This window comes from Erithacus rubecula (assembly GCF_903797595.1).
Source record: "Erithacus rubecula genome assembly, chromosome: 3".
NCBI classification, from domain to species: Eukaryota; Metazoa; Chordata; class Aves; order Passeriformes; family Muscicapidae; genus Erithacus; species Erithacus rubecula.
Window position 1 is genome coordinate 110,365,606 of NC_136689.1, and position 14,572 is coordinate 110,380,177.

The following is a 14,572-nucleotide window of genomic DNA, read 5'->3' on the forward strand; positions in this document are numbered from 1 at the left end:
AGGGGAAAAGGCTTCAGAATTTCCTTGTTTAATAGAAAATAAAAATAAAAGATGGTATATGCTCATATGCACACACTTCAGAGGTACAAATCCTACTTTTTCACAGGCCAATTAAAAAAAAAAAAAAAAAAAAAAGGAAAACCACTCACACCAGAACTAATTCAGTTTGTGATGCTCCCTGCTGTGATGCTCTTCAAGCCAGGTGCAGAATTCGTGGTAGTAAATTGCACATACCCATGTTGTGGCCATCAGCAGAGGGATCTAACAGCAGGGCACAGAACAGCCAGCACATTGCACACTCAGTAATGTGATGGTTTTAGGTTGTTGTTATCAAAGACAGGAAAACACATCTCCAAACTGATCTGTCTCCTACACGTAGGTGCTTTTTTTGTGAATTTCATTCCCAGAGCTTGAAGACTTTCCCTGCACCTACACGCTCCATTTGGGCATTTTGTTAAAAAATCTGCCTGCTTGCCTTTCTAGACAGGAATGGAAGGGAAAGCTGGGGCTACCTCTGTGTCAGGGGCTGTTGGTAGAGCTCTGGGACCATGATGGGAGCTGAAATCCCAATTCATCCTCAGTGGACTCAAGCAAACACTTCCTTGGAGGCTGTCCTGTGTGCCAGGGTGGTGACACTGTCCCTCTCTGCAGAGAGTAAAGGTCCCTGTGAGAGATGAACTGCAATGGTGCTGGGCACAGGCAGGGAGGGCCATGAGGAGCTGTGGCTGGCTCCAGAGTGGAAGCTGATGCTCTCTTTGGTGCATAGGGTGACTCCTGGGTTAGGTGTGTACACAGCAGCCCTGCAGGAACATCCCGTGTGGGATCCACATCACATGGGCACATCCCACATGGATCCAGGCATGGGTACATCCCAGACAGGCTCCCAGCACGTCTGTCCCAGCAGGATAGAGGCACAGCAGGATCCCTGGCCCTGTCACTCTCAGGTGAGCTCGTGGAGAATGGTGTGTGGAAGTTCACCCCAGGTGAGGTGTGGTGCTTCCAGGCACACGTGCTGGCGTATCTTCAGGCACTTGCAGTGTTTCTGCCTTCAGGAGGTTCAGTCCCAGAGGTCAGCCAGATCTCATGTGATGTCTGATAAAAAGTAAATGACTTCCGAATACTATACAAAGCCTGTAAAAAAATGCACATGCAAATAGACTCAAATACTTGAAATTCAAATTCCAATAGTATATTCTGTTTTCATTCGTATGTTATTACTACTTTGTTTTTCAGAAGACATAAATTTTCCTGCTTTAAGTTGTTGTCTGATATAAAATTAATTCCAAATGAGTGGGCTTTTACTGTATATGTCCTTGTTTTAGTTTTTCAGTTATTTTTCATAAATACATTTTACATCTAACTACCTCAGCTGCCTTTTGTTTTGTTTTGGCGCATATGAAGTCATGCACTTTCTATATTTGGGGATTTGGGGGGAGGAATTATTTTGATTTTGAATAACCAGGTTCAAAGCCATGTTGATCAATTTATAGAGGAGATCAGTTTAAGAAGACATAATTATTGACAGTTGCAGAACATACATATTTTTAGGTTGTGTTGGGCTATAGTTTAACAAAAAAACACCATAAGCTGCTTATTAATTTGCCTTAAAAATGTATGCTCTTTCCTATTCAAGTTGTGTTATTTAACTCTTCTCTTGCACACAATTTATGTGACAAAGACTAACATAACAGTTGGCAGATAAACAGCAAATTGAACAGAGTGGACCAATAGTTTCTCAGTTGTCTGTTGTAAACTGTTGCATTATACACTGATTGTGCTAAAAGAATTGTTACTGTGCTTATACTCCTTAGTCACCACTGCAGAAATAAAGTGATGAAAGATCACATTTGTGTTTATGGAACAGTGTAGATAACCCCTCTCCCCCCCTCAGTACAAGCACAGTGACTAGAGGTGAATGATAATCATTGCAGAACTTGTGCTTTGACTTGTAAACATTGTAAAAATGTATTTGGTATTTTATTTGAAATGAAGAATCAAAATAGTTATTAAAAAAAATTAAAAATAAAAATAAATCTTCCTGTAAATATATATATTCTGAATCCATGTATACAAACATTCCTTTAGAGTTCAGATTGTGAAGAGTGTCTTTATTGGCTAGAGACCACTGCCTCCCGTGGCAGAGGTTACATGTGCTATAGTAAAGAACACAGTGTGTGAAGTATTTGATGTACTGCAGTACCATAGTTATTTTGGTCTGTTAAGTAAGTTGCAATTTGTGATGAAATGAAGTTGAAAGTAGTGCTTCATACTAACAAATTTCCTTGGTTACAACTTGATTTTTCTTGTAAAACTTAAAAGGGAAACTTGAAAATTTTATATATTTGGATTTTGTAGATTTTTTTTATTTTATTGCAACACAAGGTACCAAAATCATTAAATAAAGTACACTGTGGTCATTTTACCCTGTCTCTTGAGTCCTTTTTAAAGCTTTCTTATCCTAGTGGATCAGAAAAAGGATGCTAACTTTTGAGCTTCTAAAATTATTAGACAAAAGTTAGTCCAGCTTGGACACTGGTTTGAAACAGATGATTTCTAGAAATCTTCTCCACCAGTAATTATTTTATGCTTCTAGGCAGTATTACCACAGGAGGTCCCATCCCTGAACCTGGGAGTGATGCAAGTGGCTCCCCAGTTACCCCTGGGACTGGGAGAAAACTTTACCTGGGGCTTGGAAAACCTTACAGGTGGTTGTCCCAGCAGGGACACCCAGGAAATCACAAGATACCCCAGCAGGCATCTCACCCAGAGCAGCAGGAGAGGGTGCTCTTGCCACCATGGATGAGGCTCTTTGTGTCTCCAAAGACCTCAAATACAGCTGCCCTTGCCCAGGGAACAGGCCAGCAGAAACCCAGGATTTTCCCATCACCTGAGAAGGGCCCCAGTCACAGGAGGCAGAATAAGATGCTTTATTGTTTTTTAAATCCCCCTCAGACCCCAGAAAGGATCACCATTCAGTGACACTCACTGAGCAGTGGAGAAGGGAGAGCTGAGTCTCACTCCAGCCTTGTCTGGACCCCAGTAATTGGGAAAAACTCCAGGAAAGATGCAGGTGGTTCTACCTCTGCTCCTGGGTAGCTACTTAAATCACTGAACAATTACACAAGTTGTTGCTGTTTTTGGCAGCACCTCCAGTATCCTTGATAGCCCTCCTGGACTTCATTGCCACATTTGTGTGTGCAATGCTACCTCAAGCAGCAGCCAAAGTTTGTGCAAGAGAGGCAAGCTCCTGGATCCCACAGCCTTTCTGTCCCACAGCCATGCTCCCACTCCTCCCTGGCCTTCCTCAGGTGATCAAGAAATGGAGATGAGGGGGAAGCAACCCACAAAACAATTAAATAGCTGTCATGAGTTCAAAGAGATGAAAGAATACTTGAGTATAGATCTTGGGTAAGTGAATTTGCCAGTAGGGATGATATAATAGATGATATCTGTCTATCTGATAGATTCCCAGAGGGTTTGTTTCTCACGTGTGTTTGTCGTGTGGCTAAGGGTTTGAAGGAAGTAGTTTATTGTTTTAACTTGGAAAAGCATAATGAAGGGAACAGCAGCCTAGCATCACCACTGTGATTGTTTCAAGTGAGTCCTAAATCCTCAGTCCCTGTAACCCCACCAAAGGCTCCAAAACCAGTAGGCAAGCAGTAGAAACATACTTTAATTTTTATTTTTTTTTTCCCATAGCATGGTTTCCTACTTCTCTTCCCGAATGCAGGCTGCATGGGACACATTAACTAGGTGGGCTGCTGCCACAGTGGGGAGTATTAGCTTGGGGTAAGAGGGATTTATTTTGCAAGGTTTTATGCAAATTATTTACCTCTAGGGAAAAAGCTTTCTTCTGGGGACTTTTGATGAAAACCTACATGAAAGAACCAGAGCAGCTTCTTTTAAGGCTGAACAAAGGTAGCAGACAGTTTAATTAGATTCTTTGCAACAGAGGGAGAGAAAAAATTTGCAAGTGGCTTGAAAAGTGCTTATTCAGAGAACTTCTTGTTTCTCCCACCTTCACAGAATTGACATGTCTATAGGTTCAGGAGAAAAAAAAGAAAATCTGAAAAAATAGAGGGATTTGGTAATAAAAGCCCTAGGTGTCTTGGCAGAATTATTCAAGCAGGGTTTTTCTCCTACTTTACTTAATTTGGGAGCTAGTAATTTGGCTGAGCTTAATACTGTGCTAATAATGCACCTAGAGACCTGTGTGCATAGGAAGGAGCAGTGTGTTCCTACTATAGCAGTGGGAAGCTTGGAAATGTCTACTAGAGAGAGAAGGTTTTCATTTTCCTCCTGAATGTTGCACAGGTATAAGCGTTCAGTGATTTCTGAAGCAAAGCTGGAAAGCAGAAAGGTAAATACTGATGTAGAGTACTTTTGATGTGGGAGTATTTCAGACCCTTGGCCAAGCAGAAAACTGCAGGTGTCCCTGCAGGTGATGTGAAGATGGGTTGAAACTTACTCTCAGGCATGGTTTTGGGCTATGCAAACTCCCAAGTTCACTACTCTCTGCAGCATGTTTTCCACACAATAATGCATTTTTTAACTACTTTACATTAGCACTATTCTCAGGTGCTCACATGCACTCCGTTCCAGTGGGAAGAGAGCTCAGTTTGCTGACAAAATCCCAGGAGGGTGCAGAGCCAGACTGGCTTTCCCTGCCTTTGCTGCCACCTAGCACAGAGGGCTGAATGTGTCCTGGGCTCCAGGGGCTGCTCTTCAGCTCTGGGCTTCAGCCAAGGCACAAGGATTTCTCAGCCACAAGGGGCTACACAAAAAAATTGATGCTCACACTTGTTATGTCCTTCAGCAACCAGGTAATTCTTTTTAAATCGATTCTTGTTAAGTGTTGTGAGTACAATCTTTGCTGCCATGATAACACCCAAGGTATGTGTGCTGCTTCCCAGTGCTGTGTGACTGCTGCATGTGCTCACAGGACTTACTTTGTCAACCAAGTAGACCAGTTTGTAGAAGTCAAGATCACTGAGAAGGTCCCAAAACATGGAAAGATAAGCTTAAGCACATTACTTTTATAAATAATTAGAACTGAGCTCATGGTTTGTTACAGGTATTGTGGTCTCCTGCAGGTCATCACCAAACTATTTCATAGTTTGTTACAGATATTGTGGTCTCCTGCAGGTCATCACCAAACTATTTCATAGTTTTAAGCATGTTAATCTTGTACTAATTTTAAATTTCTTATGTCTGTAAAGACAGTAAGGAATCCAAATTTAGAATTTCATCAGTTCATTAAACACCATCAATCATTTCGATATGGACATAACTTCATTTAAACATCCATGACTAGTGGGGCTCTAGCTGCTGCCAGTAGCTCCTCTGTGTCTTCACCAGCATTGACCCTACTTTATTCCTCTGTTAGCACTGTGCACTCTTCCAACAGGCCAGTGGATGCATCACTACAGTGGAATGAATGTCATTTCTCTTCCCCAGGTGTAGTTTCTCACTCTTGTACTGAGACAAGAGGAGCCATAGCCAGCCTCAGCTCAGGCACCCTCTGCAAACCAGTTATTTCACAACTTGTAGTTAAATGAAAGTAACACCTGGAGCCTCCTTCAGACTGAGTGAGCAGCATCACACAACTCTATTTCACATTTATCCCTCCTGATCTTTTTTTCTTGTCTGATGATTTTGTAACACTTCCAAGATTGTCCCTTTAAGGCATTTTCCTTTTGTACGCAATTCTTCATTTATTTTAAATGCCCATTTGTCTCTGATATTTGTTTTTGTGTTTTCCTTTGGGGATTTGCTTTGCTTTGGGCTCTGCTTGCCATCTGTTATGTTTGAGACTACATTTCAAGTGCTGTCACCTCTCTGTGCTGACTTTGATTCCAGCTGACTGTGTTGGTGCAGCATTTGTGAGGAGCTCTGTGCTTACATTACAGGTAACATTTTGTGATGTTTTGTCAGAGGTTTGATGTCCTGAGGGATGTTCTAACAACATCCTAATAAAAACAGGAAAATTAACTCATCTCTCAACTTCCTTGCTTGTTAGTATTTTGTTAGGTACCCTGTGCCATTTTATGCCTACAGTTTCACCCCAGGATCTGTTGTGCTGACTTGGAATTTCTGTGACTTTTATATGTGCCTATGTTTTAAAATCTAGAAAAACCCAACCCAAAATAAGAAGACCCTTCTTTAGCTGTTCCATAATGTCCTAGGGCATTCACCATTTCCCAAGAACATAAATAACTGCCATGTGCTTGAACTCTGCTTTACCATAAATCACGTGGCATGTCTTAATGACCTCCTTTAATGACAGCTCCAAATATCTTGCCCTGTGAGCAGCATACACAGTGCAGGGTGTGCTGTAAAGCAAAAATGAGGCAGAAATGGGCTGCTTTGCCCCCTATTAGAAACAGTGGTGCTCACACAGAGGTTACAGCTCTCCCCTCTCTGCCCCAGCTGATGGCAGGCAGGGCATTACAGGCTATGAAGAATAATTATGCCTCATGGTTATAGCTTTCTTTGAAGTGGCATCAAATCCTATGTGTGACTTGTAATTAATCATGAATCAAGTTTAGCCTTCAGATGGGCTTTTGTTTATATGCTGACCCATCTCCTGTTGAAAGTTATAATTATCTAACTTTATTCTATTTATATAATTATCAGCTTTTTATATTTGGTCCCATCCCAAACTGTTAATTTGTGCTGATAAGACATGAGATTTCAGTGATTCAACACCCTAATGGGACAGGATTTCATTATAGTGGTGTATTATCTAGCACATAAAATTATTTTACCTTGCCTGTAGAGCACCTCTGTGAGGCTTTGTTGCAGAAAGAATTTCAGGGTGAAACTTCTGTCTTTGATATCCTTGTATGGATGTCTAGAATCAGACATCTTCAGAAAATCCACAGTTAAATGGGAAACGTTCTCGGGAATTTGGGGATCCAAAGAATGTTGTCCTTGGAATTCACTCTCAGTGCTCAGTTGAATGTCTGACACATCATGATGGTGTGACTTTAGTATGTGGGCTGGGGAGCAGGGAATGGAAAGGACCATTTCTGCCCCTGGCTGACCCTGTCTCCAGCCCCTACAGGAGGTCAGCTCCAGCTCCTGCCCATTTTAAAGGCTCTCGTGCCTCCTGCTCAGCACAGGACCATTGCTGCTTTGTCTGGATTCATCTCACCTACCACAGCACTGCCCTGTGGAATTGCACAAGGGCAAGCTGGACATAGCACTCCTCACCAGTGCATGGTTAGGATGGTGCCATGGCCAGTGGTCTGATCCAGCATCTCCTCCCTCAGCAGTGACTGAAAGTTACTGCACTGTGCTTCCAATCAGGTAGTGCATGCAAGTAGGACATGAGAAACCTCAATTTTAAATTTAACTTTTTCAACATTGTTTTGAATAAAGATCTCCTAAAACCTTTTCTTTAATTAACTTTTCTTGCATAGATAATTCATTTTTACCAGCAGTCTGTGCTACAGGATGCTTCTGACTGTGAGCAGAGATAATATACTCTGTTTTTATTTCTGCCTCAAGCAGAATTAAAATAGGAAGTGAAGTTTTGGTTGCACTTTTATCCTTTGGAGTAGTTTTTCTTGTGTGCACACGTGCAACCTCTTTTGAGATTATAGCTCTTATATTTCCTAAAGGAAGACTCGGAAAAAAACAGGGCAGCCTTTGAGAAAAACAAAAAATCTTGGAAGAACATAAAAGCCTTGTGTTCATTACAGTTTGCCTTGAAGACTTTATGTGACATTTCTCTGAAACCTGAGTTATCAGAAGCAGTCATTTGCTCTGCTTTATCTACTACCTCGATTCAAAGGAAGTACTAAAGCTGTGCCATTTGAATTCAGACAGGAAGACAGGCCCAGGGGAGATGCTCTGCCTCTTGTGAAGGCAGCTGGGGGGAAGAAAGCAGAGAAGCTTCTAGGCTCAGGATCTCTCTGTTATTTATCTTTAACTGCCTGGGACAAGTACACAAACCCTCTGTGGCTGTGTGTCAAGGCATGAGTGCACAGATCTGTGCAGCAGGAGTAAGCAGAGCCAGCAAGGACATACAGCCAGTGAGGCATGGAAGGGAGGGTGAGTAATGGAGCTGGGCACCGTGTCCTGCACCTTGCCATGGCTGAGCTTTTATCTGTGGCAGGGCAGCACTCCTTGTTCTGGCACTTTCCAGGTCCCACATGTCTGGTTTGTAAGCAGAGGCTGCAAAGAGAATTTTTTCATACTGGCTTTTTCAGTCACACCAGGCTGTGAGAGCGACCCTGTGTGCCAGCTCACACTGCTGCTGGCTCGGATGGTGCACGGTGCCAGGCTGAGCTCCTCCTGCAAGCTGTCAGGACATGGATGCAGCATCTGGTGTGAGTGCTCAGAGGTGCTCAGAGAGTGTTCAAAGAAATAATCTCTGTTTCAGCAACGTGGGTTTTCACTTGTGCCAAGGCAGCAATGCTTTTAGATTCCCCATGCCCTTATTGTTCCTGACATCAGAACAGCAAACAGCAAACTTACTTGCAGGCAATATGCTTGGGGAGAAAGAACAAAGAAACAGAGGCCAAAGTGTAGCAAACCTTTCCACACTGCAAGCTTCCCTGTTCACAGATCCTTCCTTCCCTTGCCCTCAGATGCCATCAAATGTTGCAACGTTTGGGGTTTTCCCCTGTATGTGTTAGGCATTTGTAAGTGAACTGAGCAGACTTACCTTCATGAGGTGGACAGGCTTGCAGGCTGGTCAGGGGAAACATCTTAAGGAATTGGAGATATAAAAAAAAATTCCATTTCTCTTGAAAAGGGGAATAACCGCACTATCTAAGTCATGTTGAGATATCACAGAATATCCTGAGTTGGAAGGGACACACAAGGATCATCTCCAACTCCCTGCCCTGCACAGAACCATCCCAGGAGTCACACCATGTGCCTGAGAGCATTGTCCAAATGCTTTATGAGCTCTGTCAAGCACCCTCTGAGTGAAGAATAATAATCTTTTCCTAATATCCAACCTGAACCTCCTGTGACACAGCATCAGACCATTCCCTGTCCCTGGTCACCAGAAAGATGAGATTGATCCCTGGCCCTTTGCTTCCCTTCAGGAATTTGTAGACTGCAATGAGGTCACCCCTCAGTCTCTGCCTTTCTAGGCTGAACAAACCGAGTGACCTCAGCTATTTCTCATACATCTTATATTTGACAGCTTTCCTAACTTAAGACAATCTGCCTTGCTGAGTAATGTCTGTGCTAGTGGCAGCTAAAGTTGGTGATTTTATAGTAGGATGGTTGCAATGGAGTAGCACTGCTCACTAAACAAAAATTTATGTAAAGAAGGAGTGGGAAAAAACAGCCCAGCAACCTGTACAGGGTCAAATATTTTCATTCCAGATTCATTTGAAATAAACCTTCCATTTTTCTGCTAAAATGTAAGGTAAACCCAGCACACACACTGAGCAGTATGGGATGCCAGGAAGGGGAATTTGGGTCACGGGCATATGAATTACCTGGAACCAGTGATGTTTTCTTCATTTGACTTACTAATTTATTTCATGCAGCTGCCAACACTTGCTGCACCTCTTAAAATTGACTTTGCCCCACCCAGCAGTGGCACATTTATATTTGGCTGAATCACCACCACCTTCTCCAACACATCCTGCCTGTGCTCAGCCAAACATCTTTTCCTCTCTCCAGTTACAAAACAGTAGCTGCTCCCAGTGGTTGAGTATTAAATCTGATTAAATTTGATGGAAGCAGGCCCTCATTCTGTCCCAAAAGAGCTGATACTACAGACTCACGTGTTTTCCTTTGACTGCCTGTCCCTGCTGCTGTCTCTTGCCTGGCACGCTGCCTGGAAAGGAGGAGGGACTGTTGAAACAGGACAGCTTGCCAAAGAAATCAAGCTTCCCCAGAAGAAAAGCCCCAGTAGCAAAATTTCAGTCTTTTCTGGGAAGCCCCCTTTCTACAGGTGAAATACGCTTTTAGATTTTTAAATATCAGGTTTCCTCATTGTTAATTCTGTTAATATTGTGTGTTTTTTCCTCTGGAGTGCAGGAATATTCTGATACACATAATATAAAAAACATTTATTGAGGTGGAAACATTCAGGAACCTGAGTGTTTCTTGCTTTACTTGCCCCAGTGTGAGCATGCTGTTAACTCAGGTGCCATCTCCTGCTTTAGATATTGGGAATGGGGCACGGATCCTCAGAAATGGGCAAATTAATTGATAAAAACTTGCTATAGACCTAGTTCCAACAATTGCAGAGCTCTGTATTAAAATTAGGAGCTTGGGCTACAGAAATAATTATTTTCTTGCTATCTATTTTTGCTGCATGGTTTGAAGGAATAATCTATCAGAAATCAGCACATGTACAGAAACTGCTTGGTTCACCAGCTAATAAAAATTATTAAGTGTAATAATGACAAAGCAAGCATGAGTGATATCATCTTGACATTTGCAAAGCCCAGGTGGATTGAATAATAATGGTCTGCTATTTGCCTTGCATCAGAGGCTGAAGTAGGTTCCAGCTCCTGTTTATAGCAAAGAAACAGGGCATCACAAAAACACACAGGCACACTTACCAATGCTGCTGTGAGACAGCCAGTATCTGGTCCTGTAGGTATTAATGTAAGATATGAGTTAAGAAACTAAAGATGGATTGATGCATTCCAACAGCTGAGATTTTCTGATTGCCTTTTTAGGTCAGCTCTCTATTCTCATCTTTTCTTGAAGTGTGTTTTTGGGCCCTGGTGGGTGTTCAGCTGCCCACATGCCAGGTTCTTCTGACTCACCTTGCTGCAGACTGCAACAAAAGCCATCCTCCAAATTTAAATGCTTGTCAAATTGTACATCTACTGGCTCAAAAGGAAAGCTTTGCAAATGAAGCACTGGGCACAGAGTAACCAAAGCAATTTAAAAGTGGTTTCAACACAAATTCAGACCCTTTGCTGCACCAGCAGGGTGGAATAAGTCACACTGTAAGACACTGTAAGACACAGTGTAAGTGTCTACTGGTTCATTTATTACAACTGCCATGCAGAAAGCTTATTGCCTCCTAGAAATGGCAGCTGTGCATACTGCAGGATGACATAAAAATACCAGAACTTCTTTATACAAAGCTTCCTCTCTTGGTAGAAAAGCAGCCTTGCCTTATCAAGTTTGCTAATTATGAGGATCTTAAGGAGGTGGTGGGATGTGCACAAAGAGTCAAACTTAATGTCATTAGCTCCTCAGCTGTAACTTCCTGTGTCTGTCTGGCCACACCTGAGCCAGCCCTGGGCTGAACAAGATATTCCAGGGCACACGAGGCACTGGAAACAGGGTGGCTGGGTCAGCCAGGCTGCTGCCTCTTCCTCTGCTCTGCAAAGGCAGCCCAGTGCAGCACCACACCACACACTGCCACAGGCCAGGGATGCTGCAGGCACTTGAGCTTGCTTCATATCCCTCTGAAGGCAAAGCTTCAGTGGGATTTAAGCCTTGTCCTGAGACCCTGGGTATCATCACAGGGGATGGCTGCAAGAAAGATTTTTGGCAGAGACAAGTGGCAGAGAGAGGAATTGGGTAGCAAGCATGACTACTAGCTTGCTTTTGAGGGGAAACCACAAGCCTGGAGGTGGGAACACCTGATGATAGTGTAATAAAGCACTGACTGCTATAATTCTTATCACTACATAGTCCTGAGTTACACTTTGCTCCAAACAGACCCTGAGGGCTGCAGAGGTCTTCTCCTGAGCTTGCTCCTCCAGGATAAGTGCCCTCATCAATTCAGATGGCAACCTTGGTCCTGGAAATGCCATCAAAGCTGCTATGTTTCTGTGCTGGTGTCAGGTTTTGCAAGGAGAAAAAAGAGCCAGGAAGTTTTGTTTTCATAAATGTGGCTCAGGATTGCCCAGAATCAGGATTCCAAAAGTAGTTTTAGGTTTGTGTGTGCTTGCTTCAGCTGTGAAGACTTGGTTTATATTTTCATTAATACCTTCAGAGACTGAGCCAAGCTGCAATCAGCCTTTTCCCTCAAGTTTGTTCTCACAAAGCCAGATCAAATACCAAAATTTCTGTCTGGAAAGTGGAAACCTATGGTAAAAAACATTAACCAAGCAAGCATGAAAATGTTGTGCCCACTAGTTAAGAAAATTAATCCAGTGCATAATGAGCAAAAGAAAATTAATTAATTTCTAAATGGACAGGATGCTTCAAAGGTTTTGGTGGATCTGTCAGGAAAGTGTTTTTCAGATGGAAGAGAGAAATCTGATCATTAAAGAAGTGTCTGGAGAGCTGACAACTCCATTACAGAAATAAGAGCTCAGAAATGTTTGTAGGTACCTTTGGTAGATTTCAAATAGATATGAGAAGTTTAAATTTGACATCAGGAAGAATTTCTTCACAGAAAGGGTGTTTGGGCATTGGAATGGGCTGCCCAGGGAGGTGGTGGAGTCACCATCCCTGGAGGTGTTTAAGGAAACACTGGACATGTGGCACTCAGTGCCATGGGCTAGTTAACATGGTGGTGTTGGGTCATAGGTTGGATTGATAATCTCAAAGGTCTTTTCCAACCTAATTGATTCTGTGATTCTGTAAAAGAGAACTAACAAATGTTCATTGGGGTCTCCATTTCTGTTGCCAGTTGGGAAGTAACTGAAAGAAAAATAAGTTGCTCTGACTGAAGTGTAGACCTAAGAAAACACACCTGAAAGAAACAGAAAAGCAAATCCATCCAGAATATATGAATATTAGCCCTATCTGCATCCCAATTCATCTGCCACAAATTCTGTATAAAGATGACACAAAATTGTAAATTCCAACCCTCCCTGATGTTTGGGACGTTGTGCTTCTCATTAAAAGGAATTAGGTAAAAATTATTCTGTTTATTGACTTCTATTTCTTTAAACTTCAAGATCTTCTCTGACTTATATGTGTTTTGTTAGAACTTCCATGTTTCCAGAGCATGGCATGGTTTTAGCTGGAAAGCAAGAGCCAAAGGTGATTTGATGAGTTGTGCTGCATTCACTCGTTACAGTAACTGGTACAGACAGACAAGGCCCAGTGGAACACATGGAGCCAACTCAGCTCCATGGTGAGGAAGGAAATATTGGATCTGCTTTATATATGCAGCCTGATATTAATTCCAAATGGCATCTCACCTTGCAATGTTTCACACACAGGCAAAAGCAAGAAGTGTTAGTAAACATTTCAGGTTTTAAGAAAATGCTCCCTACAGTTCAAAAGTTTGTTACATCTTTCTGACACGAAGAGATAATTCTAACTATTTTTAAATGGTTCAGGAAGCAACATATGGTACGCATGGCATGTATGCCAGGACAAAATTCAAGGTTGCAAGTGGCAAATCTACAACCATCTGTGCAACACAAAATGATGTTTAAAAAGAGCAGACAAGCAAATACTGCAAATAACACATGATCAGAAGAGCATCCTGGAATCATAGAATGGTTTGGGTTGGAAGAGGGCATTTAAGATCATCTAGTTCTCTCCCATAGGCAGGAACACCTTCCACAGGTTGCTCAAAGCCCTCTCCAGCCTAGCCTCGAAGACTTCCAGAGATGAGGCCTCCCCAACTCTTTTTGGGTAATCTGTTCCAGTGCCTCATCACTCTCACAGTTGAGAACTTCTCCCTAATATCTAATCTAAACCTACTCTCTTTGGTTCAAAGACAACCCCCTTGTCCTGTCACTACATGACTTTGTCAGAAGTCCCTCTCCAGCTTTCCTGTACTCCCCTTCAGGTGCTGGAAGATGCCCCAGTACCCCACTGGAGCCTGCCCTTCTCCAGCCTCAAAAACCCCAACACTCTCAACCTGCCTTCATATGAGAGATGCTGTAGCCCTCTGCTAACCTCCATAAATTTTGAGACTATAATTTGATTAGCCCTGACCTTAAAAAAAAATTTTAAGAAAATAAAAAAGCATCATCAGATTGCCCCTTGAAATTTTAGCAGACACGTTTTGGAGAATCATCTTACCTTAACATGTATTTTCAGGGTCACTATGCTCGTGTAGCAATTCCATGCACTTCCACACTTACTCTTGGTAATTTTTTGATGCAAAAATAACACCAAGAAAAGCATCCTAGCATCTATGATGGGCTTAATAGGGATTAAGCACTGTAGAACTAACACATTGTCATCATCACTGTATCTTCTCCACAGAATAATAGGATGAAGCAACATAATGCTACACTTGTACAGCAAACCCCATACCGGATGAGCCACACAGTTCTGTTGACAGTGCTGATTAACTGCTCTACCTTGCATTTGCAGAGATTTAATTTCATGTGAAAGCATCCTAATAATAGATGTTCAGACTGAGCTCTGCTATTACACAACAGGACAGTAAATTGGCCAGTAGGAGATTTGGGTCTTGCTGAGAGATAATGATGAATACCTGTCAGTACAGCAGTTGGTCTACTTCCAAACAACCTAAAAATACATATCCTGCTTATGCTGCTCACATGGCAAAACATGGAATGTCTTCAGTGTATCTAAAGGCTAACCAGACAATCAGTGGTTTACTCTAACTGCTAAAATTCCCTTTGAATACTTCTGCTTGACGCACAGTAAACCAAATCAGCTAAAAGGATGCTGGGTCTATAACCTTGCTTGT